The following is a 24,550-nucleotide window of genomic DNA, read 5'->3' as shown; positions in this document are numbered from 1 at the left end:
GTCTAAAATCTATGACATCAAAATGTTTAGTCCCAGAGTCATTAAATGAGATAAAAATTCAATTAGCAATGAAAATAAAACAGTTCTATAATGTTGAAAGATAAAATTCACAATGAAGATGCAGTTGTCATAATTATCTTTGTGGGAAATTACACAACAACTTTATGAAGTAGAAAATAGAAGCAATTAATAAAAAGTAGACAAAAAATAGTAGTAGTAGAAAGCTTTCATTCACCTCTCTAGAGTAAGATCAAGAGGACAAAAATAAGTATGTAGATAACTTATACAATATAATCAGTAAAGTAGTTTTCATGTGATATATATCAAACTCTGTACCCTGATAATAGAGAATATATTCTTTTTAAATGCTTTTGACACTGTCATAAAATTGTGTATTTATTAGACAACAATTCCAAAATGAAGGAAAAAGTGAGACAACATTATTACAATGTAGTAAAACTATAAATTAATGGCAAAAGCACAAATGCAAAAGCTTTTCACCCTGGAAAAAATGTTTTTAAAGCTGTATTAAAAGACTTGAAGAAAAAGGAAAGATGAGCAGAAAATGTAGACTATTTTGACAAAGATTGGTGAAAATACTGCATTTGTGAGTCCTAGGTATAAACCATGCTTGAACAAAAATGTATAGCCTTATTATTTATAGCAGTAAAAAGAAACCATAAAAATATGATGCAAGAGATAGAAAAAGAGCAGCAAAGTAAACCAAAGGAAAGTCCAAGGAAAGAAAGGATTGATGAAGATGAAAGCAGAATGGAAGAAGTTAAAGATAAAATTAAAAAAATAAAATAAAAAGTTGGTGATTTGAAAAAAAAAGATTAAATAGATAAGAGGAAGAAAGTGCATATATGCAAGAGAAATAATAAGGAAAAACAAAGCAAAAGGAAACAAAACATTATAGAAAGTTATTTTGTGCAATATTTTGTACAATATTTTGTGCAAATATGAAAATAAATTTAAACTCTAATGAAATAGTTGGCTAAGAAAATATAATTTAGACACATGGCATATGTCACATATGACAAAACTGACCCAGAAGAGAAAGAAAATCCCAGCAGACCAACTTCCATAGGCAAAAAAGTAGAGAAATAGAGAAGTCCTGGCTTCCCATCCACTGCCTCTGATCCTTCTAAATGTTCTCTGACACTGGGGCTGGGGCTTGTTGGCAAACTGTTCCACTGGTTCCTTGGCCCGCTGCCTTCTGCTGGTGGGAGCACTGAGAAAGTGGGACAGTGATCTAGACTGGGCTTTCTTCTAGTTTGTTGCTGTTTCTGTTTGTCATCTAGCAGGGGTGGATAGTTCCATCTTCCTGCTTCTAATTGGATCTCCAGAATGGAATCTGCCAGTGGGATCTTCATTGTGCCCCTGAGGTCTGAGCCCTATGGGCTTTGTCCCTCCTCCCAGCCCCTTGGTTATTGTAACTTCAGAGCCCTCCCCTTTGTTGCTCCCTCTGAAGAGTGGGTTATCTCTTCTGCAGTTATCTCCTGCTGTACCTCTGTTTCCTTTTAGGCTCCTTCAGCTTTTGAAAACCTGTGCAATCCATTCCTTACATTAAATTCCATCTGTTGATGGACAGTGTGTTTGCTGCCTCCTGACTTAACCTCTCTATGCTTCAGTTTCCTTAGATGTAAAACGGAGTTGACAATGATGTAATAATGATAATAATGATAATACAAACATTTCATTAGGTTGTCGTGAAGGTTGAGTTTAATGTATATAATAACAGGTCTGGTGAAGAGGAACCCCTATTTAAATCATTGCTGCTATCAAAAAGATTTACTCACCTCCCTCCACAAAAACAAAGCACTTGGCTTAGATGGATTTATTGGAAACTTTTATGAAAACTTTAAAGTGCAGGTACTTCCATTGTTACTTTATTCTAGAGCACAGAAGAAAGCTTCCAAATCAATTCTTGTGATACAAGTATAACACTGATAACAAAGAAAAGTTTAAGAAAAATTTTACAAAAAGGGATAAGATAAAACTATCTCACTTTACAGTGAAAGATGAAAAATCCTAAATATGCATTAGCAAAGAAATTTGGTAGTACATTAAAGAATGATACATAATAGATATTTGTATTTATTACAGAAGTAAGAAAGGCTTAATAGGAAATCTAGTAACATAATTCATTGTATTAATAGCTTTAATTGGTGTAGTTTAAGCCCCAGGGCTTCTCTCCTCTCTACCTGCATTCACTCCTGGGTGATCCCAAGTTCTCTTGATTTATATGCTATCCATCACCTGTTTTTGTGTGGCCCTCAAGTTAAGAATGGGTTTTCATTTTTTAAAAGATTGTACAAAACCAACCACCCATACAAACAAACAACTCAAAAAGACGAGATAGTGACTCACAAAGCCTAAAATGCTTACTTCTCAGATTTTTTTCAAGAAAAGATTGTATTGCCCCTCAGATACAATATAATGGCGTTTGTTATGGTATGACTTTTAAAAACATTTTCATTTAAGTACAATACACATCCAGAAAAGAGCACACGCCCTAAATGTACTACTCCACGAATTTCATAAACTGATCATACCTGTTTAACCAGCACCCAGATCAAGAAACAGAATATTACTTGGTCCCTGGAAACCATCTTGTAACGGAGTGGCTTGGCTTTTGTTCTTAAGAATGCATACCCTCATTTTCACTCCAGTGCAATCTTGAGAGTACAGTTTTTAAATTTGCCTCTCATATTCTTTATTACTTTTTCCACTCTTATTAATTTCTAGCCCACCAGGAAGGAAAATATCTTAACTTTATCATTATCTTGTCCTATTTCTTTTTAGCAACTTGAAAATTTTAACAGAAGAGAGAATTGAAAACTCCATCAAGCCAACCAATGTGAAACTAACACAACAGCATCGTGTAGGACGCAGTACATTTTTTTCCCTCTAAACGGGCAGAACATAATGCTGAGAAATAGTACTTCACTTGAAATAGATTAGAGAGAATGATGCTTTGTGTCTTCAAGGTAGCATATACACAGTCTAATGCCAAAGTTGCTATGGAGACTGTTGAATGATAGAAAAAAACAGTTGCATAAAATTTGTATAATTCATTATTTCTGAGAGTTTTCAGCTCTAAGTTTACAATACATATAACTTCTTACCCAATGGCACATTTATCTATTAGGTAAACATCTTTTTTTTTTGTCTGTGTGTGCTGAAATTATTCTTCTATTGATTGAATTGGTCTGAAAAACCTGCCAGAAGTGTCAAAACTCTATTGTGAAGGCCTAAAATTATTAATTGTATATTTTTTTTTTTGGATAAAGAAAAGTGTACCCACATACACACTTTCTTAAAGAATCAATAAAGTCTCACGAATAGTTTAATTATATAAAGGGATTGTTCAGCCCTTTAGAAATTTAACAATGATAAATGACCTCTAGGAAAACAAGAAGACTAGTGATTTAGAAATCATTATGCTATTATAAATATTAAGGTTGGATTTCAGAGTGGATCTGAACCCAGTGTAGAAGAGATGGTGGGAATTGTAGGGCACACATGCTTTCACTGTTCTTTATCAAAGAAAGAGAAACATGAATTCATTAATTAAGCCATCATTCATTAAAAGCCTTCTTTGTTTTCAGCATTCTTTCAGGCACTGGGGATACAGCAGAAAACAAGACTGTGGGAGCAAAATTCCTGTTCTCATGAGGCTTATGTTCTAGCAATTGTAGACATGATAAAAACATTAGCTAGTGTGATAAGTGTTAGAGAATCAGATACAGGGGCTATTTATTTTACCAGTGGATGGTCAAGGAACTTCTCATCTGGAGATTACATTTGGTCTGAATCCTAAATGGAAAGAAGGAGACAGGTGGGGGAAGAATTGGGAAAACAACACTCAAGCAGAGGAAAAGCTGAGGCGAAGCCTCTCGAATATGGATGAGTTTATTTCTCTCTCCCAAGAACCATAGGCTGCTTTTAGTACCTAGTGGCCACATCCAAGTGAAATTCAGAGATCACTGTGTTGTTTGACATTTGGGATTTGACATTAAAAGGAAAGAGAAGTTTGCCCTTTTTGTTGACTACCTCTTGCAGCCCTGGCCTTAATACTTCAAAATGATCTTGTCTTGCTGTCAGACAGAAACAGAAGATTCAGTGTTCTAGCTCAGCAGGCTCTCTTTTCCTCACACATCATTTCCTTTTCCTTTCCTTTCCCTTCTCCTTCTTGCCTGCTTGTCTTCCCTTCATTATGTCCTCCCTTTCTCCCAACTCCTCCCTCTGCCTTCCTTCCTTCATTCCACAATCATCTGTGAAATGCCCAGGGTGTGTGTACGTGACAAAGGCACAATAAAAGAAGTTTCATGGGAACAGATTCATCAGTTGGAGTTCACCAAGAACAGGTGGTCCCCATCCAAGAAATTCAAACGCACAGCTTGCTTCAGCCTTGGCTGATTTTCTGAGGCAGAATTTGAAAGTTCCAGATTCCCAAATTTCAAAACACAATAACCTCTTCTGTTTGTTTCACTTATTATAGCAAATGTCTCTCATTTGTGATCAACATTTTTGGCATGTGCGTTTTGAGGTGGGAGTGTGGGGGAAAGTGTTATGCCAACAGTCAGGGGAAAAGGAAACTTTGTTCTCTGTGCATGAAAATAATGACAATTCATTTACATCAGGGTTGGCCTTTGGGATATTGATTTCAAAAATTTAACTCATTTGTGGGGTGGGGGAAAAGCAGACAGACATGCAAACGAAGCCATAAAAAAGTACAAAGTAGACTATGTGCTTAGGATGAACATTAAGACCTATCATAGCATATAACATGTCTAGAGAGGAATATATTTTAGATCATTTTTATAAGTGGCTTGGGAAGAATTACTTTTTTATTTTACCTACTTTGGACTTCAGAATTTTACAATTGTTAATGGAGTCAAAATCATTTGGATATTATTACTTATTTCTGTATTATTAATTATTATTATTATTATTATTATTATTTTAGAGAGAGAAGGCATAAGTGGGGGAGAGAGGCAGAGAAAAGAGAGAATCTTTTTTTTTATTTTTAAAAAAAAATTTTTTTTTTTTTTAACATTTTATTTATTTTTGAGACAGAGAGAGAGAGACAGAGCATGAACGAGGGAGGGGCAGAGAGAGAGGGAGACACAGAGTCGGAAGCAGGCTCCAGGCTCTGAGCCATCAGCCCAGAGCCCGACGCGGGGCTCTAACCCACGGACTGTGAGATTGTGACCTGAGCTGAAGTCGGCCGCTCAACCGACTGAGCCACCCAGGCGCCCCAGAGAAAAGAGAGAATCTTAAGCAGCCTCCATGCCCAGTGTGGAGCCCGGCATGGGGCTTGATCCCACAACCCTGGGAACATGACCTAAGCCAAAATCAGGAGTCAGATGCTCAGCTGACTAAGCAACCTGGGCACCCCTATTGTTTTAATTAAAACTATCTGAAGAGTTTAACTAGAAACCTTATGAAATAATTAGCAGGTTACTAGTGAATTCACACTAGCAAATGAGAACTATGTACAGCTTATTTCATATATATAAAACTTAACCATAATTACATTTTAGTTCATTATAAATGATAACTGGATATGAACTTCCTATCTCTTCTAAGAACTAGCCCAACCCTTAGCCCTGCATTGTCAAAACAAAGTACTTTGTGCTGGGCTATGATTCTTTCTTCCCTCCCTTTAGTCTCTGTTGACCCACATCCCGCACCTGTTGGTCATGGAAACACTACTTCATTGTATGTGGTGGGTAATGTTATGTGTCAGTTTGACTGGGCTAAGTGATGCTTAGATAGCTGGTAAAGCATTATTTCTGAGTGTGTCTCAGACTGTTTCCAAAAGAGATTATTAGCATTTTATACAGAAGACAGTAAAGAAGATTCACCCTCACGAAAATGGGTGGGTATTAGCCAACCTGTTGGGGGCCTGAGTAGAACAGGAATGTAGAGGAAGGGTGAATTGTCTCTCTCTTCTTGAGCTGGGATGTCCATATTCTGCCCTCAGACAACAGAACTCCTGGTCCTTGGTCCTTGGGACTGCAGGATTTACACCAGGTTCTTTTCAGGCTTGGACTGAATTATACCACTGGCTCTCCCACTTCTCTAGCTTGCAGACAGCAGATTGTGTTATCCACAGGAGCCAGTTCCTGTAATAAATATATATACACACACACCCTGTTGGTTCTGTTTCTCTGAAGAACCCTAAGACAGTGTATTAAGTTAAGATCAATTTGGAGACTTCTCAATCTCGGCTTCCTCAATTGTTTGATGTTAAATTCTACTATGGTCTGAATGTGTGTGTCCCCCCCGCCCCCTGCCAAAATCTATATTTTGAAATTCTAATGTCCAAGGTGATTGTATTAGGAGGTAGGGCCTTTGGGAGGTGATTAGGTCATGAGGGTGGAGCCCTCGTGAATGGGATAAATGCCCTTATACAAGTGACCTCAGAGAGCTGTTTCACCTTTCTGCCATGTAAGGATATGAGAAGTCTACACACAAGGAAGAGGATTGTCACCAGTACCTGACCATGTTGGCTCCTTAATCTTGGACTGCCAGCCTCCATGACTGTGAGAAATAAATTTCTGTTGTTTGTAAGCCACCCAGTCTATGGCACTTTGTTATAGCAGCCTGAATGGACTAAGATACCTCTTTGTGGTCACTTCTTTCTAAATTTGTTTCCAGCATATCTCCTCCTGACTTGTATATCCAGCTGATATCTCTATTTAGATGTCTAGTAGTCTTGCGAGGTATTGAATCCAAAATGGAATTGTTAATTCTATCCCTTGCTTTCTATGTCTTAGGAGTCTGTTCTACTTATATACAGTGAAAGCACTTGGAGGTCATTCTTGACACCTCCCTTTTCTCATAACTCACATTCAATCCCTTAGCACATCCTGGATGCTTGTTGTAGGTCTTAATGCACTTTAAAGAAGCCCTTTTAATCTTTTCACTGCACGAGGTTGCAGTGGGAAGATGGCCATCTATGAACATGCCAGCGCCATGTCTTGGACTTCCTGGCTTCTAGAACTGTGAGAAATGAATCTTACTTATAAGGCACTCAGTATCTGGATATTTTGATAGCAGTCTGAATGGACTAAGATAATTTCTCATCACAGTTTTGTTGCTTTTCTTCAATGTTCTTTCAAAGCACTGGCTGCTCAGGGCTGCTGTTGTATGGCTATGTGTTCTCAGCAGCATCACTCTTCTCTCCACCAGCTCCCTCCAGACTTGAGCACTGGGGGAGGTTTAATCATTCCTGGCCCGTGTGTGTGTGTGTGTGTGTGTGTGTGTGTGTGTGTGTGTGAGAGAGAGAGAGAGAGAGAGAGAGAGAGAGAGAGAGAGAGAGAGAGAATGGATCAGAACCAATTAACAGTTTCTTTTTTGATGACTGTCTCTGGACCCTGTTGTCCTTGCTGATGCTACTACAAACACCTGTCTGACTCTCAGAACCTGTAAGCTCTGACCTCTGCCTGCCTGCCTGCCTGCCTGCCTACCTACCTACCCACCTACCCACCTACCTACCTACCTACCTACCTACCTACCTCTGTTCTCCTGTTCCCCATGCTCTAGATACACTGGACTTTTCTTAGTTCCTGGATCAACCACATTCTTTCCTGTCTCAGGACTGTCTCACATGCTGTTCCTTTTTCCTGAAAAGCCTTTTTTTTTCTGTGATCAGCCCTTTTTCCTGTCAGAGTACCTTCTCCCTGCTTATGCTGGCTGATTCCTACTCATTCCTCAGATCTCTGTTAAAGGCCTCTACCCCAGACATGATGTCTCTTGACCCTGTAGTCCACAGTGGACTTGCTTACAGTATATTCTCTGCATTTGTTAGGATGATGTTAACTAATTTAACTTTCACATTTCAATGGTTTTACTCAAAGTTTCTTACTATATAGTTTCCTAGAGCTCATGTAGCGAAGTACCAAAAGTACTTAAAACAGTAAACATTTATTGTCTTAAATTTCTGGAGGCTAGAAATCTGAAGTCAAGGTGTCAGCTATTCTCTCTGATTGCTGTAAGGAAGAATCCTTCTTTGTGTTTTGCAACCTTCAGTATTTGCCAGTAATCCTTGGTGTTCCTTGACCTGTAGGTGCATCACTCCAGTTACATGGCCATTTTTTCCCCATGTATGTCTTCACATTGTGTTCTCTATGTCTGTCTCTGTGTCCAAATTTCTCATTTAAAAAACAAAACAATGTTTAGCAAGAGAGAAAGAAAGCAGGGGAGAGGCAGAGAGAGAGAGAGAGAGAGAGAGAGAGAGAGAGAGAGAGAGACAGAGAGGAGAGAGAATCCCAAGCAGCCTCTGCGCTATCAGCTCAGAGCCCAATGCAGGGTTGATGCCATGAACTGCCAGATCATGACCTGAGCTGAAACTGAGAGTTGGACGCTCAACCAATGAGCTACTCAGGTGCCCCCAAATTTCTCCTTTTTTAGAAGGACACCAGTCATATTGGATTAGGGCTGAGTCTAAGACTTCATTTTAAGTTGATTACCTTTGTAAAGACTTATTTCCAAATGAGGCCACATTCTGAGGTACTGGGAGTTACAACTTCAGCATAATTCAACCCATAATACTTATATAATACAGGTGTTTTGGGCCAGGAGGCAGCCTTCCTACTCACAGTGATTTAGGAACTGGACCCCTCCCACTGTATGGCTTTGCTGTCCCTCAGACTTTGGTATCATTTGCATGCAGCTGGTGGTGAAAGAAGGAAGGGAGAGTGTGGAGAAGGCACAATACCTCATTCCCATGTTGGCCTAGAGGTGGCACACACCCCTCTTTTCACACACTAACGGGGAAGGCTTGTTTGAAGGCCTCACCTAGATGCAAGGGGAGAATGGAAAATATAGTTTGCTGGCTATGGCTTCTTAAGCCATCTATGGTAAAGAGCTATTATTTCTATTTACAATCTATCACAGACCAATAATTTTATAAAATATAATTAAAATGTATTATATTTAAAAATGTATTAAAAACATACAAAACACAAGATATTTTTATTATTAAAATTTAGCAGATCCAAAATTACCAAAATTTATAAGTTTCTAAGTTTTTATAATTTATAAGTTATATAAGTTTTAGATAAATGATAAGTTTTTAAATTCTCCATTTCTGTACTCAGTCTCATCGTGGCCACTAACATAGTTTGCAGATGGGCACCAGTTCATGGCCATAGTTTGAGTAGCACTGCCTGACACTGTGGAAGGGAGTTGGTTTAGACAGCTTGGGCTACTGTTAGAAAAATGTCACAGACTGGGGGGTTTAAACAACAGACATTTATTTCTCATAGTTCTGGAGGCTAAGAGGTCCAAGATAAAGATGCTGGCAAGTTTGGCTTGGTGAGGGCCTTCTTCCTGGCATGCAGACAGCTACCTTCTCACTGTATCCTCATATGGAAGAGAAAGTGAGTTCTGGTCCTTGCCTCTTCTTATGAGGACGCTAATCCTGTCATGGGGGCTCTACTCTCATGACCTCATCTAAACCTAATTACTGCCCAAAGCCTCCACTTCCTAATACCATCACACTGGGGATTAGGGCTTCACTATGATTTTTGGGGGGACACAGGAGCATAATATTTGTTGCATAGGTAACTGTCTCTGCCTCACTCTGATAGCCTTACCTTTGCCTTCACACTTTGTTATCATTGTTTGCTTGCATTTGTCTTTCCTGCATGCCCCCTGGAGTCTAAGCTCTGTGAGGGCAGAGACCACATTTGTCTTGTTTATGGCTATGTCAGCACTCAGTTGAGTGCTTGGCATAAAGTTGGAGTTTAATAGTTGTCAAAATTCTATTTCTGGTCTGCACCTGGAATAATCTCTAAGAAAATATGTTTACCTAAAATTTGTGACATTAATTCATTTAGCAGATGCTCTGTTATTTTTTTCTGCCTTTTAAATATTTTCCTTTTGCCTTGTTTATCAAACACTTATGTTCTAAATCTGTATAGTGCAGAAAAGAATGATGTCCTTGGAACAGTGGACACAGTGAAGTGACAAGCAGGTGGTCAGGCTGAGAAGCTGGCTGGGTTAGGGCAAGAAGAGTGGCAATAGTTGTCAGAACTCCGACTGCACATAGGAAGAATAATTTTATAAGCAAGATAAGAATATTTTCCTTAAGAAGTACATGTTGAGAAATAAAGTGAAGGCCCAGCTAGTGGCCATAACCAATGAGAACTCTTGTAGGAAGACAGAGAAAGAAAAATTATAGGTAATAGATGCTGAAAACATGTAGCCATGGAGAACAGAATGTTGCTGAGTTCTGTAAAGGATAAATTTAGTGAGCATTCTAAATGCCAAATTCAGAAGTGGCCCCATTAGTCAAGCAAGAATCTAGTAAAAGACTTGAGCAGAATTATTTGCAACATATTTCTCCAGTGGTTGGAAATATTATTGTTCTTTTGAAGGGAACTTGGGAGGACTTTTTCCTAATTTTGTATCTCAGACTCTTTAAGAGTCTGGCTGCCACATACAGAAAGGAATGTATGCTTAATATGTATACATTGCATGAAAATGGCTACCACTTATTGAGAGGTTACTTCTGTCAGGTACTGAACTATGTACTTTATATGTATTGTTCATTTTACTGCTACAAGGTAGATTCTGTTGTTTTCTCCATTCTATAGGCAAGAGAACTGAATTGGTAAAAAGTTGAGTGCTTTGCCAAAGTCTTAGAGCTTATAAGTGAGGAATACATACCCAGTTGTTAATAACTTGTTATTTTAATTCCAAATTCAGTCATCCAAAAATCCATCTTTTCCCCAAGGATAAATCACCATAAATCCCTTTTAGTTTCAGAAAAAATGACATTTTCTGTGAGCATATTTTTTTCTTACTGAAATTCTGTATTATGCTATGTGATGTTACGTTGTGTTATACCATATTATGGTATTAATTTGGGGTGACAAAGATTTTGTTAACTGATAACTGTATGAATATGGTATCATACCGAATCTTCAAAGCTAATATAATTCAGAGTCCGAGGAACAAGAGAATGTAGGGGGATTTAGATTAACATTACCCAGGATTTTGCAGGCAACCCACTGCTTTCATTTATTTCCCTCATGAGAAACTCTTGAGCGACAGAGAAAAATGTTAAACTCCAGTGACAATAAACCAGCAAAATGATATGTTAAAAGAATGTTTATTGACGGTGCCATTCTGATGGAACAACAGTTATTGCTGCAGGAAAGAAGAGAGATGGCAACTCTCAGTGACTCAGTTTCTTTCTAGCAGTTAAAATATGTTTTAAACCTGTGTGTTTCTGTTGTGTATTTTTTGTTTCCTGTTTAGCAGTCTCAGTGATTTAGTGTAGCATGGCCTTCCTTTCCTCTTCTAAAGTGACAATCAACTGAGGTTGTGTGTTCCTTCCCTTCCTTTCCTCTGTATCCTCTGATTTGTGACAAATGCGTGACCCATTCGCTTGGCAGGCATCCTAGGAAGGGAGCCTGGAAGGTACCTTGCATGGCCTATTGTCTGGAATACAGTAAACCATGATACAATGCTGTGTACTCTCAAAGTAGTAAGTATCACATGCTCTGGACTCACAGATGAGGTAATTAATTTTATTCACATGGGTGAGGAGGGGGAAAAATTTACACTGGGTTTCTGAATGCACCATACTCACAGCTCTATGAAGGCAAAGCTTAAAAGTATTTGTTTACTGCTGTATGGCCCAGAGCTTGTGACCATTACTGAAATATAACAAGCACTAAATAATATGTTTGTTGAATGAATGTATACAAGGATGAATGACTGAGAAACCATTGTGGCATAGTGGAAAAATGTAAGGACTGTGGACTTGAAAATTCTAGGTTTGTTTCCTCCCTGAGAGTACTCCTCACCACCTGTGTGGTCTTGATAGGATCATCTCACCTGAGTGTTAGCTTACTTCACTGTGAAAATGGAGAAAGTAAAGCAGATGCTTAAATACTGTTGTGAATGTCTAGTGAAGTGAAATATGTCCAAAAACAAAAAAATTTATGCCATTAGTACCTTTGAGGTTTTTTTTTTATAATGAATTTATAAGGATTTATTTAATAGTATGCCTTTAAACATCCTCCATTTTTACAATGGCTCTTTCAAACTTGTGTTTGGGTTAATTTCCAGTTACCATTATAAGAAATCTTGAAAGCAGAAACAAACTTAGTCTCTATCCATTGTTATATAATAAATAGCGATATCAAAATATTAAAATATTAAAAATATATAATATTTCCTCTCATAAGGACAAGATAGGTTTCCTTTTTGGCTCTACGTAGGCAATTTAAATATATCTAAAAATGTGTAGTTATTTTCTAAATACAAATATTGATATTTTTTCCCTACATAAGTTTACTGTATTTATTTGAAAGCATATGTTCATTGAATATGGTATTATAATTTCTGAAACTAGACTTTCAGAGACCCAAAGAGCTGTCACAAGCTTTTCAGTATTTTCCATGTTTCAGTATTTTCCATGTTTCCATGTTTCCACTAGGTTTTCCATGAACCTAGTGTTCATGAATTCTCTTTTTCTCTTTTATAAACCCTAAGACCAAGCATTGGGTTTTGTAGCACTGTTAATAAAACACAATTTGACAAGCAAAGTTAAGGAAAAGGAGTTCCATTCTTTACTATCATTCCTAAAACATATTAAGACATTTCGAACATACAGTCCAATAGGCCCCCAAGATTTCCACCCTTTTTTGTGTTATCTCTTCCCCTTGAGTGTGAAGGAGACCTATGAAGGATATCATTCCCCTGATTAGGATACAAAGTTGACTTTGAGTTAATCAAAGAGAAATTTCCTGGATGGGCCTGACCTAATCAGGCGAACTTTTACAAGAAATAGAAGTGGTGGCCTGGAAGAAAGCAAATTTACTCATGTTGTGAATGGACTATGAGACATGAGGCAAGGAACTGTGGGCAACCTCTAGACACTGAGAGTGATCCCCAACCACTGACAGTCAGCTAGAAAGTGAGGACTTTTTCAGCTCTACAACCAAGTTTGTGGTAGTTATTATGCATTAATAGAAAAACTAATAATACAGGGGTTTTCTTTGTACATTCATTAGAATTCCCTTTCCTTTTCTATGCTCTTCTCTCATCTCCATAGGCTCACTCAACTCATTCTTCAATTCTCTAAAAATTTCTTCCTATTAATCAGGTTTGGCCTGATTAGCTTTATTATGCTTTCTTCCCTTCCAACACCTATTCAGCATTTTATTAGGAAGACCAGCTTAGCTTTCCTTTCAGTGGGAAAAAAACCCTTTCCTCTCTAGAAGTGAGGAGGAGGGCTTGGCAGGCAATTTCAGGAAACTCTTGCACCTGAAGAGAGAGTGGGGGAGTCTGTGAATGTGCCTCTGTTATAGTTTTTGTGCCTACATGCACACACCTAATCAGACATACCCGTGCATGATGAGGCTTAACCATTTGCTTTAGACTCTTGAGAGAAAACAGAGCCTGTTGAGCCCACAAGGTTTTTCCTCCTACATTTAAGAATGGCTTTAGTAGGTAGAGAGAGAGTGAACATGGGGTTCTGCCTTTATTGGGATCAAGCGTGGAGGGCCTATGGTTTCATGGGTTCACTCCTTATTGGTAAATTTAAAACATAAGAGCAGGAATTAAAGCACAGGAAGGGAAACACAGGGTCACTTAAGTAGTTGGTTATCTAAGTCACCCAGGGCCTTCTAAAAGGGGAACTTCATGGGTGAGGTGGCCTGGTTCTTTATCTAGTTGTGTAGCTGGCAACTTATTTATTAGAGACAGGTGTCTTTGGAAGGGTGACTTGACAGTGAGAACTTAATGTCAGGCGTTCACATTGCAGTCACAAAAGCTAATTGTTGGGCATTTACACTGCAACTTGTCATTGCATTGTTGCTTTTGTTGTCTGTTGCATCTACTGGATTATGTTTTCTGGAAGGTGAGGATTTGGCTTAATGTTTCTCTGAATTCCCACTATCTGGAATAGGGCCTAATATACAAAAGGCACCCAGTTGATGTTTGCTGAACAAATGAATGAAGGTAGTGTTTGATGGTTGTGGAAGTTGGAAGGGAATGGTGGGAAGGTAAACTAAACAGAGCTGAGAATTAGGACTTGGAAAGAAACTTGAGATTATTTCCAAAGCTGTCTTGATTACAAAGTTGGTTAGTGACATTTCCAGAATATGAATATGTTGGCTGACTCAGTCTATGCTTTTACTGTACCAGTGTAGCTATAACTATATTTGAATCAGAAGATATTTAGGAAGGACCTCTCTAAGAGAGGTGACAAATAGCAGGAGACAAAGCAGAACATAAGTGTGTATGTATGTATGAGCATGTGTGTGTGTACCTATGATGTTGTGATTGATCGATCAATTGATTGTTTTTAGAGAGAGTGCATGTGTTTGCCCATGCATGCTCACAGGCAAGGGAGGGGTAGAAGGAGAGGGAGAGAGAGAAAACCCTAAGCAGGCTCCACACTCAGGGTAGAGCCCAACATGAGGCTCGATTTCATGACCAACTGTGAGATCGTGACCTGGGCTAAAACCAAGAGTTGGATGCTCAACCGACTGAGCCACCCAGACGCCCCTGATGTTGTGATTTATAATAAAAATTTGCATTTGGTTTTCCTCTTGTTTCCTGGCACAGAACTCCTAAAACCCTTGGAATTTCCTAAGTGATAAGAACAAGGGAGGTGTCTTTTTTCTTATTCCTAACAAACCCCTTTCAGATACACATGAGTTTATATTAATGAGGTGATTTTTGGTAAGCCCTTAAACATGGGGGCTTGTTGTGAGGGGAACTGACTGTATGATACTAGAGGGTTGGATCTTTCAACCCCATCCCTTGACTTCTGGGAGGGGAATGGGGCTGGAGGTTGAATTAATCACCAATGGCCAATGACTTGATCATGACTACATAAAGAAGCCTCCACAAAAGTCCCTGAAGAATGGGGTTCAGAGAGCTTTTATGTGGGTGCTGGGAGGTTGGTGATCCTGGAGAGGGCATGGAAGCTCTGTGTTATGTCCCCCATATTTTACCTAATGCATCCTTTCCATCTGGCTGTTTCTAAATTGTATCCTTTTATAATAAATTGGTAATCTAGTAAGTAAGCTGTTTTTCTGAGTTCTGTGAGTTGCTCTAGCGAATTATTGAACCCGAGGAGGGGGGTCATGAGAATCTCTAATTTATAGCCAATGGGTCATAAGCCCAGGTGACAACCTGGATTTACAGCTGGTGTCTGAAGTAGGGTGGCAGTCTTGTGGAAATGCACTTTTACCCTTGGGGTCTGACACTATTTTCAGGTTGTCATAATTGAAATGAATTGTACGACACCCAGCTGGTATTGGAGAATTGCTTGGGATGACCATCCACCTAAGCCTGGTGTCAGGAGTATTGGGAATAGGGTATGGAAAAAAAGTAATCATTCTCACTACCCATACAATGGGTTTTGGTAGGATACTTTAATGGCCCTAATTTTCTTCACTTGTACATATACCCATGCCTATTGCCATGTGACTTCACAATTTATCCCAGTAAAGAAGCAGAGTATATTTCCATAGTCCTTATTTTGGGTTCAGGCACATGCTTTTGCCAGTGAAATAATGGATATGATGTGACCAAAAAACCTGCATGATTGAGCTTCCTCCATATTACCAGGAATGAGATGATGGACAAGTGGAGCAGAGACTAGTTGCTATGGGCGAGCCCAGTCTTGGATCTCTTGACCCCTTGACAACCTTCAGGTATATGAGTGAGGTCAGGTGGGAGCAGTAAAATGGCTCAGCTGAGCCCAGTGTGAATTATTATTGTACACTGCTGATAGAGGATTATTGCTAGAAATAGGTAATATAGATAATGGGGAGTGATGTCAGTAATATTTTCTTGAAAAGGAGTTGTGGGAGTTTAGGATTGCATTTCAGTGGTTGAGCAAATGCCACATTTGCATGTTAGACTTGAGTAGTATCCTCATGACACACATTTTAGTTTTAGATGGCAATATTTTATTCTAAAAATGATCAAATTATTTTTATTTTAAAAAGACCAAGGAGTCTTAAAATGGCACATTTCCTGAACTATGTTATGAAGACTAGGTAGGGGTAAATGGGGGATAAATAAGTTTCCAATTCTTAATTATTGCTGTATAGTTGAAAGCTTAGAGAAAAATGTACTTTCTTAAAAGATGGAGAACTCAGCGTTCTTTTTAGTATTTGCCCGATACAGGGCATTTGCTTCCTGCCCACCCCCAAACTTGTGGTCTCTCTCTCTCTTTCAAAATAAATAAACATTAAAAAAATTTTTTTAAAGGAAGAAAGAGAGGCTGGACATTACGGTCAACTAGCAGGCTGTGTCACCAGGAGCTACTCTTAATGTCCTTAGAAGTACACACATGTTTATTGCATAAGTGTTTTTCTGTAATTAATAAAGTTCCTCAGTGGATCTGAGGAGTAAACCTTATACAACTGCTACTTCCATCCTATGAGGAATGGGAAATGCCATAGAGATCTTCCAGTGTGGGTTTTAAGATCTGGGGCTGGACCCACGAACTAGGCAGTGAACTGCCCTGCCTCCTTCAACTGAACCTGCCCAACTAACAAAATGAAAAAATGAAGGCATTGTCATACTTATAAAATATATAGGGCAAAATTAGGGAATGTGTATTTCTTCCTTCGAAAATACTGCTTTCATGAATAAGTTAAAAAAATAAAAGTTTAAGTAAAGGTTTATCAAAGTGTAATAATATATGTTCTTATCTCTAATCCCGTGCCATCAAATACTGAAGGATCCTTAAGGTGTTTTCTTCTTAAATAATTAAGATGGTAAGGCCCCAAATGATTTTCTAGTTTATGCAGAAAGGCTTTTTTTTTTTTTTTTTGAATTTGAAAGGGATGGAATCTTCCCACTTCATTCCATTTCATCTGTTTCTTTCCTTTTCCACTTAATTTCATGCTACAGTTTCTTCCTCCCTCCTTTTTCCTCCTCCCTCTTCCTTCCTTCTGGCCTTCCTTCCTTCCTTAATTTCTATTATAACAATCAAAGTTCAGTCAGGAAGCAGAAAACATTCAGTTATTTATTATTAAAATAGATTTATTGAAGTAGAATTGATTTACAGTAAACTGTGCATATTTAATGTGTAAAATGTGATGTTTTGACATATGCAAAACCATCACTATAATCAAGATAATGAACATCTTCCTCACCTCCAACAGTTTCTTTGTGCACCATTATAATCCCTGTCTCTCCCTCCACCCATCCACCCAGTGTCTCATCCTCAGGCAACCGCTGATCTGCTTTTTGTCACTGTAGATCAGCTTGCATTTCCTAAAATTTTATGCAAATGCAATAGTTTAGTGTAAGTTTATTTTTATGTCTTCTTTCATACATCATAATTATTTCAAGAATCATGTATGTTGTAGCATGTATCAACAATATCTTTCTATTGCTGAATACTATTTCATGTGTAGATATACCACTTGTCCACTTGTTGATGGATATTTGGGTTGTTTCCAGTTTGGGGCTACTGTAAATAAACCTTCTATGAGCCTTCATGTGTAGGTCTTTGGATGTGTGCTTTCATTTCTTTTGAGTAAATACCTAGGCTAGAATGACTGGATTATATGGCAGGCGTACATTTAGATTTTTAAGAAACTGCCGTACTGGTTTCCAAAATGATTATGCCATTTTACATTCCAGCAGCTGTGTATGAGAGTTCTGGCTCCTTTACCTTCTCACCAGTGCTTGCCACTGTCAGTCTTCTTAAACTTATGCTTTTCTAACAGGTAAAGTATCTGCTTTTTTGGTACATTTTTTGAGTTGGATTTTTGTTTCCTTATTACTGGGCTTTTAGATTTTTTTATAATTCTAGATACACTTCCTTATCAGATATATGATTTGCAAATAGTTTCTCTCATTTTTGTTGTTTGTCTGATCATTCTCTTAACAGGGTCTTTCAAAAAGCAGAAGTTTTAAGTTCTGATGGGCTCCAGTTCAAAAGTGTTTTCTTTTATTGACTGTAATTCTGATATTGTATTTGGGAAATCTTTGTCTAATCAAAGGTTCCAAAAATTGTCTCCTGGAAGTTCTATACTTTTAGGTTTACATATAGGTCTGTGATCCATTTTGAATAAATTTTTACATATGGATATTTAATTGTTCTAGCACCATTTACTGAAAAGAATATACTATCTCAACTGAATTGAATTTATATCTGTGTTAAAATGAGTTTTCTATATATGTGTGGGTCTATTTCTTTATTGTTTCCATTGTTCTATCTTCATGTCAATCTCCACCCTCTTGATTACTGTTATAATATGTTATATTAGTTTATTACTAATATCCTGTTACTTTATAATATGTTGTGAAATCAAACAATGTTGGTTTTCCAACTTTGTGCTTCTTTTCCAAAGTTGTTTTGACTGTTTTGAGTCATTTTCACTTTTACCTGAATTTTAGAATCAGCTTGTCAAGTTTCTACAAAAAAAGCCTGTTTGGATTTTGATTGTGATTGCATTAATGTATAGATTAGTTTAGGGAGAATGAATTCGTTAACGAAATAGAATCTTCTGTTTCATCTATATTTTTTCCTATTTCATTGATTTCTACTCTGATCTTTGCTGTTTTTTCTTTTCTTCAACTTACTTTGGATTTAATTTGTTCTTATTTTTTTCTAATTTCTTAATATGCAAAGTTTGTTTGAAAACTTCCTTTTTTTAAAGATAGGCATTTAGTGCTATAAATATCTCCCTAATTACTGCTTTAGTGGCATCCCCTCTGAAACATTACGTTTTCAAGTTTCATTCAGTTCGGTTCAAACCACTTTCATTTTTTCTTTTTGAGGTCTTCTTTGATCCATGGGTTATTAGAAATGTGTTATTTACATTTCAAATATTTAGGCATTTTCCAGAAATGTTTTTGTTCTTGAGTTTTAATGAAATTCCACTGTGGTCAGAGAACATATTTTGAAATTTTTTGAAAAAATTTTAATGACCCAAAATATGACATAACCTAGTAAGTGTTCTGTGTACATTTGAAAAAATATAAAGTTTATTCTGATGTCGTGTGGAGTGTTCTACAAATGTCATTTAATGTCAAGTTGGTTGAAAGCACTGCCCAAATCTCCCATGTCCTTGCTGATTTTCTGTTTAGTTGTTCTATCTACTATTGCTATGGACTGAATTTTGTTCCCCACAAATTCATATGTTGAAGCCCTAACCTTCAAAGTGATGATATTTGGAGATAGGACCTTTGGAGGTAATTAGGTTTAGATAACATTATGAGAGTGGCTTCTCATGGGATTGGTGTCCTCATAACAGACAACAGAGAGCTTTCTGTCTCTCTGTCTCTCTACCATGTGAGGACACAGCTAGGAGGTAGCCATCTGTAAATAGGAAGAGAGCTCTCACCAGAATCCAACCATGATGACACTTGGATCTTGGACTTCCAGCCTCCAGAACTGCGAAAAAATAATTTCTATTGTTTAAGCCATCCAGTCTGTGGTATTTTGTTATGGCAGCCCGAGCTGACAAAGACAAAGAGAGGGATACTGAAATATCTGATCAAAGTTAATTTATTTCTTTCCACTTTCAGTTATATAAATTTTGCTTCCTATGTTTTGAGGTTCTATTACTGGGTGAATATAACTAAATGTAAAAGCTAAAACTTTAAAACATTTAGAACAAAGCATAGAAACAATTCTTTCTGACCTTGTGCAGGCAAAGTAATAATTACCTATGGCACAATAATCGTGGTCAGAGAAGAAAAAAAAACTGATGATTTGGAATTTATCAAAATTAAGATCTGTTCTTTGAAAGACACTTATAGGAAAAGAAAGGGGAAGCCATGGACTGGGAAAAAATTATTCTAATACATAAATCTGATAAAGAAAGGGGAAACCATGGACTGGGGAAAAGATATTCCAATACATAAATCTGATAAATCTTGCATTCAAGATATATAAAGAATTCTTATAACTCAATAGTAGAGGACAAATTACCCACATAATAATGGGACTAAATATTTGAACAGGTACTTTACAAAAGATATATGACTGGTCAATTAACATAACAAAAAGGTGCTACAAATCATTAGTCATTAGGAAGTACAAATTAAACCACCATGAAATACCCCTACACACCCAGCAGATAACTACAATTAAAAGACTGATCACACCAAGTGCTGGTGAGGATGTGGAGGAACCAGAATTTGCAAACATTGCTGATAGGCGTATAAAGTGGTACAACCCCTTTCAAAAATCGTTTGACAGGTTTTTTTTTTTATGCTTCTTACTTACACCTCTGGTGAAACTCCTTTTATTTTTTTATTTTAGAGAGAGAGAGAGAGAGCAAGCTGGGGAGAGAGGCAGAGGGGGAGAGAGAGAAACTCTTAAGCAGGCTCCATGTGTAGCATGGATCCCAACTTGGTGCTTGATCCCATGACCCTGGGATCACAACCTGAGCCAAAATCAAGAGTTGGATGCTCAACCAAGCTCAACCAACTGACCACCGAGGTGCCCCTTGACAGTTTTTAATAATGCTAAGCATTACAACTACTTTATGACTCACAAAGTCCACTATGAAGTATTTACCCAAGAGAAATGAAAACATATGTTCATTCAATTACTTGAATATGAATGTCATAGCCATTTCATTCATAATATCCCCAAACTGGAAGCAACTATATATCCAGTAATAGGTAAATAGATCTAAAAAGCATAGTGTATCTATACGAAAAATAGTTATCAACAATAAAAAGAAAAAATTACCGATTCTTGTTATCACATGGATGAATCTTGAAGATATTATGCTGAGCAAACAAAGCCAGACACAAAAAGGTATGCATTGCATGCTTTCAACTTAATGAAATTCTAGTAAAGGCAAAAGTCGAAAGCAGATAATTTGTTCTCTGGGACCTTGTGTGTTGAGACGTATTGACTGCAGAGGAACACGAAGGTACTTTTTGGGATGATGAAAATTATTTGTATTTTTTTAAATTTTTTTAAATGTTTATTTATTTTTTGAAACAGAGAGACAGAGCATGAACAGGGGAGGGTCAGAGAGAGAGGGAGACACAGAATCCGAAGCAGGCTCCAGGCTCTGAGCCGTCAGCACAGGGCCCGAAGCAAGGCTTGAACTCACGGACTGCGAGATCATGACCTGAGCCAGAGTCGGATGCTTAACCGACTGAGCCACCCAGGTGCCCCAATTATTTGTATTTTAATTGGGATGATAATTACGTTACATTAGTAAATGCCAAAACTGTACAGTTAAAGTAGTAACTTTTTAAAATGTAAATCAAAGCTCAATAAAGTTGATAGGAAGAAAGAGCAGACTTTTAAAATTAATTTGAAATTCTGGCCTCAGTGTGAGAGCATCAGTTGCCTGGTACTCGTGTCACGGGGTCAGCAGGATGAGGCTGCTTCTCCCAGTGGGGGGAGGGTGGAAAACCACTGCTATTCTAGGAAGGCCTTGCCAGAGGTGAAGAAACATTGGCTATGGTGCTGTTCCCCTAGGAGTAAGGAATCAACAGGATGTCTGCAGGATGCAAACAAAAATGAACAGTTGCTCTTTTCCTTCTCCAGCTTTGTTCCCTCCCTCTGGTGAACCCCAAAGCAGAAGTTTGGTTGTTCAGTTCAAGCCTCACACAGTAAGTGAGCAGAGTGGGTTTGGAGTTGAGAAACAATGGCTTAATAATTGGCACACTGGTCAGTGAAATAATTGCTGCGATCTTAAAAAATTGACTATATATAGAACCTGCTATATTTAAAACATGAGATTTTTGTTCTTCATTAGCTGCTACTCAATTAATAAATATTTCTGAATAAGTAGCAAAAACTACCTATCAGTATAACACAGGTTTACATCAGTTATAAGTTACTTCATTGAGTATAAATAAGGCCTCTCTTGCATTGAGGTTTATGATTTGCAGTGGATTGCTGAAAGGTATTGTAAAATTGATGTCAGTGAATATCATTATAAGTAGTGTTCTCAAGAGATACAGTTTATGTGTGATGCTCTATGGGAGAGAGAGACATTCATGTTATTTTCCAAGTTCATATCTTCTGTGAATGGCAGGCACATTTATAATACACTATAAGTGTATTAGACTTTGTAGTGTCTAATGTAATAAGTGTATTAGACGTTTAGTCTACAAATGCTGTATCAAGGTTTTACTGGGTCACACTTTCATCATCCACAGACAATGGATGCTGTCCTAAAATTTGCAACTACCACAGAGATACTGAAATTTGTTAAAAACAAAACAAAACATAATTGTAGAGAACAAACTGATGGTTACCAGAGGGAAGGTGGTTGGAGGGATGGGTGAAATAGGTGATGGGGATTAAGGGGTGCCCTGTCATGATGAGCACTGGGTGATGTATGGAAGTGTTGAATTACTGTGTTGTATATCTGAGACTAATATAACACTGTATGTTAACAAACTGGAATAAAAAAAAAAAAAGCTTAAAAAACAACCCAAACCTGGCATACCTGCTTATTTGCCAAGCAGTGTTGTAAACTTCCCATGATGGACAAGGGTAGGGAGGATAGCACTTGTCCTCAAAGAGCTTACAGTTTTGTAGGGAGGATAAAGCATGTGCATCAATAGCTGTAACAGAAATTAACATGAGATTTTGCTATACTAGGAGTATGAAAACAAAATGATGAGGGTAGTCAGAGGGAGGATGAATCAATTTCAGATGGAGTTTGGAGGGACTGCTTTTGGGAAGTGGTATTGGTGACCACTTACTCTTCTTTTAAGAGTCCTCTGAAAGGCCTCCTCTTTTTGGGAAGGGTTCCCTTATACGCAAAGCAAGTGGATGTTTCTTCCATTGTGTTTTCATAAAAGTCATACCTAACACTTACTGAACACTTCGTATGGGCCAGACAGGCACTAGCCTAAGCTCCAGTGTAGATATTATTGCTTTTAATCTGCACAGGAATCCTATGAAGTGGATCTGATTATCCCCCGATGTACCACGGAGGAAGGGGAGGATAAATAACTTGTTTTTTGGATAGTAAAAGTGCCCCAGATTACAATCGAGGTGATCTGACTCTAGATCGTGTGCACTGACCTAGCGTATTGACCTGCTTTGTCAATAAAGCCTATCTATATCGTCATTAAAGAACTTCACCATGGTTATTATTTGTGCATAGACCTGTCTCCTTTGGTTTAATTTTGTAAGGTATTATTGAACTTTGTAGCTTTAGTCTCTGCTCAGGGTTTTAGGCTGAGTAGTTAGTTCCTCAGTAAATGCTTTCTGAGTGGATGAATGTGGTTGTTTCCATTGTGCTTAGCACTGTAGAAGGGAATACAAAGTGATTCCACCTAGGACACTCAAAAGATCAGGGGAGTGTATGTAGCACTCACTATTCAACCAGAACAACAGAAATTGTTAAATATTTAGAACAGAAGAAATGTAATGCAGAGAATTGGTTACACAGGTTTTGGAGGGGCTGAGAAATCAAAGAATGATATGGAAACCTTGAGATTAGCAATGTCAGGAAGCCATGACTGCTCCGAGGCAGAAGAGACACATGGAGGAGGTGGAGATTGAAGTCATGCCATACCTGTGCAGAGGAGACTGCACTGCTAGAGATGCAGCTTGAGGCAGAGAGGGAGGGAGGGCGAAGTCTACCCTACTTCTCTTTCTTTCAGTCTTCCAGTCTCTTTCCATTCCTTTGCACTGGCTTTCATGGGTGCCTGGAAACTCAGCCTACAAAAATCAGTATCCATGTGACACAGAACAGAGCAGGGGGTGGGGGGCGGGGGGTAGGTAGATCTGCGGCCAAATTCAGGAGTGGCGCAGAGTAGGGGTTTTGGCATCAGCAACATGTGGGTTGAAACTTGTAGCACACTGCAAAAATAGTCTATCAAGAGATGGAGACCCTCTCTACTCTGGACTTGAATCTGGGCTGGTTTGGGCCTGGGTTTGGCCAAGGGGAGAGTAGAAAATACAATGCAAGCAGAGAAACAAAAAGTATATACACATTGGTAATTGCAGTGTCTCTCTCTGTGTGGAACCCTGAGGCTACCATGTAAAGGAGCCTGAGCTAACCTTCTGGATAATGGGAAGCCACATGGATAAGAACCCTGGTACCCCAGCCTGTCCCCAGCTGAGCCAGCAGCTGACTGCAGACACGTTAGTGAAGCCTAGCTGAGATCAATTGAGCTGAGCCCAGATCTCTTGACCTGCAGATTTATCAGCTAAATAAATGGTGGTTGTTTTATTTTATTTTATTTTATTTTATTTTATTTTATTTTATTTTATTTTATTTTAATTTATTTTATTTTATTTTTATTTTTTTAACTTGTTTTATTTTTTATTTTTTTAAATTTACATCCAAATTAGTTAGCATATAGTGCAACAATGATTTCAGTAGTAGATTCCTTAGTTCCCCTTACCCATTTAGCCCATCCCCCCTCCCACAACCCCTCCTGTAACCCTCAGTTTGTTCTCCATGTTTACGAGTCTCTTCTGTTTTGTTCCCCTCCCTGTTTTTATATTATTTTTGTTTCCCTTCCCTTATGCTCATCTGTTTTGTGTCTTAGAGTCCTCATGTGAGTGAAGTCATATGATTTTTGTCTTTCTCTGACT

Source organism: Panthera pardus, unplaced genomic scaffold (assembly GCF_024362965.1).
Source record: "Panthera pardus isolate Hobbes unplaced genomic scaffold, ASM2436296v1 HiC_scaffold_13, whole genome shotgun sequence".
Lineage (NCBI taxonomy): Eukaryota > Metazoa > Chordata > Mammalia > Carnivora > Felidae > Panthera > Panthera pardus.
The sequence above is the reverse complement of the archived record's forward strand: the minus strand, read 5'-3'. Positions refer to the sequence as shown.